At 41.9% G+C, this 5,000-nt stretch overlaps 2 non-coding genes across 2 annotated transcripts; both read left to right on the top strand.

Annotated features, from left to right (window-relative positions):
• Positions 1-1,741: 1,741 nt before the first annotated feature.
• On the top strand, positions 1,742-3,644 carry LOC125076485. The gene has a single exon (XR_007120444.1). It is a non-coding gene; the product is annotated as a small subunit ribosomal RNA (ribosomal RNA).
• Positions 3,645-4,101: 457 nt separating this feature from the next.
• Positions 4,102-4,258, top strand: LOC125076484. Its single transcript, XR_007120443.1, has one exon. It is a non-coding gene; the product is annotated as a 5.8S ribosomal RNA (ribosomal RNA).
• The last annotated feature ends 742 nt before the right edge of the window (positions 4,259-5,000 follow it).

The following is a 5,000-nucleotide window of genomic DNA, read 5'->3' on the forward strand; positions in this document are numbered from 1 at the left end:
CTTCGTTCGAGAAAACGTTCGTAGAGTAGGAGTAGAGCTCGTTGCGTTCGTTAGATTATTTTTTAATTTTTTTATAGAGATTCAATACATTTATGTCAGGATATTTTTTTAAAGATAATTTATATTTATTTATTACTTCATTATACATATTTTAAGGTATCAAGACTGATATGAAACTTAAAAATTATATTATTAACATTATTTACGCATTCGTAAATCGCGTCATGTTCTTTATTATTATTATTATTATATTTATTCGTCATCGTCATAATTATTATTTTAATTATAAAATATAATAATTTTAATTATAAATTTTTTTTTTTTCGATAAACGAATACCGGTGAAATTTAAATAAACGAAGATACAACTTTCTTTGTTGTTGTTGTTGTTTTTTTTTTTCTTTTTTTTTTTATTGTTGTTGTTGTTGTTGTTGTTGTTGTTGTCGTTGTTGTTGCATTGACGTTGCATAATATCATATAATCATATACTATCTATAAAAATATAGAACAAAATAATCGAAGTTTTGGAGATTTTGGAGGGTTTGGGGTGTCAGTTGGGGGGGAGGGGGTTGGGGAGGGGGAGGGGGGGGGTTCGGATAGGGCTGCGTGTTCTGGGGTTCGTCGTCTTATGATATCAGATCGAATATGAGAAACATAATAAAATAATAATAATAATAAAAAAAAAAATACATTCCGTTCGAACGAGCCGAATGTCATACTCATCGTCAGGCATATATATGGAGTAGTGACGGTTCGAACGTCGAACATTCAAAAATTGATGTTAGACGCGAAGTGACCGGATCAGTACTCTTGTATAACGAAAAAAATGTTATTATCGTTTTCATTTGTCGTCTTTGTTGCGTGTCTTCTGGCGTGTCTCTCGATTCGTCGTATCGCGTTATATTATACTTTACGTAGTGTAACAACAAGTATGTACGTACGATTCGTCTCGACCGCTGGGGGATATTCACTGACACACGTGAAAATGATAAAAAGATTCTTATTCGTTCTGTAAAACTGTGCCGACCGACGGACGCACGTAGATCTCTCTGCCTCATGCGCTCTTCCTCTTATCGTCGTCGTCGTCGCTCTCGCTACAATCTATCCTCATGGAATAAATGTTGATTCATTGTAGTCGATCTGCGACGTCGCGACGATATGAGAAAACGTTAGAGACGGAGTTCTTAAAAGATTCAGTGTATTCGTATAGTGTGTATAATTTTTATATTATATATGAACGGTCGTTTCTAAAATTCTTTTTGTTAATTTTTACATTTATCATGTACAAAAAATACACAACCCGAGTATCGGTACGATCACTCAAACACCGGGCGTCGATCCCAATGTTTTACGATAATAATCGTTGAACAATACATACGTACACGTCGTGTGCGAAGTGTTATTTTGAAAAAAAAACTCGATCTCGTTTAGAACGTTCGAATTCGTGACCGTTATGTGTCATTATGTGAAGACGCCTCCGCCGCCGCCGCCGCCGCCGCTGTCGTCGCGTTATATATTATAGCGCACGCGCGCGCGCGTGCTTAAAGCGCGTTTGTGTCTCATATAAATTTTTATAAGAGTCAACCGTTAAAATCTATCGCGTCTAACGCGATCGACGATACGGTGAGACGCTCGTTTCATACTGTGCGTATATTGTACATGCATGCATAAGTTTGTGTGTATTTTATATGCGAATATGAAACGAGAAGAGTAATTGACGACTTCAACAAGTCTCGGTTAGCTCCCTGGTTGATCCTGCCAGTAGTTATATGCTTGTCTCAAAGATTAAGCCATGCATGTCTCAGTGCAAGCCGTATTAAGGCGATACCGCGAATGGCTCAATATATCAGTTTTGGTTCCTTAGATCTTACTCAGTTACTTGGATAACTGTGGTAATTCTAGAGCTAATACATGCAATCAGAACTCTGACCAGTGATGGGATGAGTGCTTTTATTAGATCAAAACCAATCGACGGAGGGCGTCTCGTCCGAAGTCGTTAATTTTGATGAATCTGGATAACTTTTGCCGATCGCATGGTCCAGTACCGGCGACGCATCTTTCAAATGTCTGCCTTATCAACTTTCGATGGTAGTTTCTGCGACTACCATGGTTGTCACGGGTAACGGGGAATCAGGGTTCGATTCCGGAGAGGGTGCCTGAGAAACGGCTACCACATCCAAGGAAGGCAGCAGGCGCGCAAATTACCCACTCCCGGCACGGGGAGGTAGTGACGAAAAATAACGATACGGGACTCTTTCGAGGCCTCGTAATCGGAATGAGTACACTTTAAATATTTTAACGAGGAACAATTGGAGGGCAAGTCTGGTGCCAGCAGCCGCGGTAATTCCAGCTCCAATAGCGTATACTAAAATTGTTGCGGTTAAAAAGCTCGTAGTTGCATTTGTGCGCCGCGCTGTCGGTGCACCGCATCCGCGGTGATACTGACACGTCTGCGGAGCATATCGTCGGTGAGCCGGCGGTAAAACGCCGGTTCAATATCAAAATCCTATCGCGGTGCTCTTCAGTGAGTGTCGAGATGGGCCGACAATTTTACTTTGAACAAATTAGAGTGCTCAAAGCGGGCTCAAAATGCCGCTTGAATATTTCGTGCATGGAATAATAGAATATGATCTCGGTTCTATTTTGTTGGTTTTCAGAACTCCGAGGTAATGATTAATAGGGATAACTGGGGGCATTCGTATTGCGACGTTAGAGGTGAAATTCTTGGATCGTCGCAAGACGAACATCAGCGAAAGCATTTGCCAAAGGTGTTTTCATCAATCAAGAACGAAAGTTAGAGGTTCGAAGGCGATTAGATACCGCCCTAGTTCTAACCGTAAATATGTCATCTAGCGATCCGCCGACGTTACTACAATGGCTCGGCGGGCAGCTTCCGGGAAACCAAAGATTTTGGACTCCGGGGGGAGTATGGTTGCAAAGCTGAAACTTAAAGGAATTGACGGAAGGGCACCACCAGGAGTGGAGCCTGCGGCTTAATTTGACTCAACACGGGAAATCTCACCAGGCCCGGACACCGGAAGGATTGACAGATTAATAGCTCTTTCTTGATTCGGTGGGTGGTGGTGCATGGCCGTTCTTAGTTGGTGGAGCGATTTGTCTGGTTAATTCCGGTAACGAACGAGACTCTAGCCTGCTAAATAGGCGTCGTCATTTAGGTGTGCTCGATTTCGGTCGAGCAACTCACTGGCGGCGTATTAAAATTCTTCTTAGAGGGACCGGCGGCTTCGAGCCGCACGAGATTGAGCAATAACAGGTCTGTGATGCCCTTAGATGTCCTGGGCCGCACGCGCGCTACACTGAAGGAATCAGCATGTTCTCCCTGGCCTAGAGGCCCGGGCAACCCGTTGAAACTCCTTCGTGCTGGGGATTGGGGTTTGCAATTATCCCCCATAAACGAGGAATTCCTAGTAAGCGCGAGTCATAAGCTCGCGTTGATTACGTCCCTGCCCTTTGTACACACCGCCCGTCGCTACTACCGATTGAATGATTTAGTGAGGTCTTCGGACCGACACGCGGTGGCTTCACGGCCGTCGGCGTTGCTGGGAAGTTGACCAAACTTGATCATTTAGAGGAAGTAAAAGTCGTAACAAGGTTTCCGTAGGGGAACCTGCGGAAGGATCATTAACGTAAATTATCAATCTCGAAAGAGTGCGATAATGAACGATAATAAAATTCTAAAACACAAATATCGACGTTCGGAATGTGTCGTTTCGATGCGAGGACGCGATTCTCACTCTCTCTCTCTCACACAGCAGTGTGTCCGAGTCAGAGTCCAGAGTCGTGTAACGCGTCCTATTCTGATATTTTTCGATGTCGATTTCGAGGAAAGTACGATGTGTTAACGCACATCGTCATCTTCAAATAAAATGTATATTTCTTTTTTTTTTTTTTGTACTTTATTTTTTTTTTAACTTTTTTTTTTTTTTTTTTTAATTTTTTGAATTTTTCTCTGTATACTAAAAATAAGAGAAAAAAACGAAAAAAAAAAAAAAAATAAAAAAAAAATAAACTCATATCACTGGCGTATAGAATCGTTCGAGTGATCGTAGAAATTATAAAAATAAAACAAATTAAAAACCATTACCCTGGACGGTGGATCACTTGGCTCGCGGGTCGATGAAGAACGCAGTTAACTGCGCGTCATAGTGTGAACTGCAGGACACATTTGAACATCGACATTTCGAACGCACATTGCGGTCCGTGGAGAAACATCCAGGACCACTCCTGTCTGAGGGCCGGCTGTATAAAAATATAAACCACACTGTTCAATGTTTAATGTCGTAATGTCTATTATTTCGTAACCGACTCAATAGACTGACTGACGTTTCTCGAACATATGACGGTATCCGCGTTCGATGTGTTATATTACGTGTTTAAATATACTTAATATAAATCTCGTTCTCGGTCCGTTCAAATATAACAAATACGATGTGTATGTATGTTTACGTTTACATGCGTGTGTGTGTATATATTATTTATATTTTTATATACGCGTTCGTGTGTACGTTTACGTCACGGAGTTTCGTTATGCGACGTCAGAGAGACTGAGAGCGTCGCTCGTCGCCAGACGAGGAGCGCCCATCTCCGACCTTTCGATCGTTTCATTGAGTTGTTCTCGATCAAAGAGGGTAATCGGAGTTTAGGTGATCTCTTCGTCTCGTGATTATCGAGTACGTGCGTTTCTTTTGTTCATACTCTAATGTCAAAATTTCGAATACAAAAGCTCCGCGATCGTTACGACGTATACGAGACGAACGTGTTTATATGATGTGTAAATAAAGCGCGCTCGCATCGTTGAACGTGATGACATCGAAACATTCGTATATATATATATATATATTGTATATATATCGAGTAGGCGGACTCGACGTCCGAAGAGCGCGTCGACGCCGACGTCGGAACGATCGGAATGAAAATTCTCTCTCGTCTCGACGAAAGCGGCGCCGTCGCGTTGACGGATATCGCGTCTGCCTCGTTTTT

Source organism: Vanessa atalanta, unplaced genomic scaffold (assembly GCF_905147765.1).
Source record: "Vanessa atalanta unplaced genomic scaffold, ilVanAtal1.2, whole genome shotgun sequence".
In the NCBI taxonomy this organism is placed as follows: Eukaryota; Metazoa; Arthropoda; class Insecta; order Lepidoptera; family Nymphalidae; genus Vanessa; species Vanessa atalanta.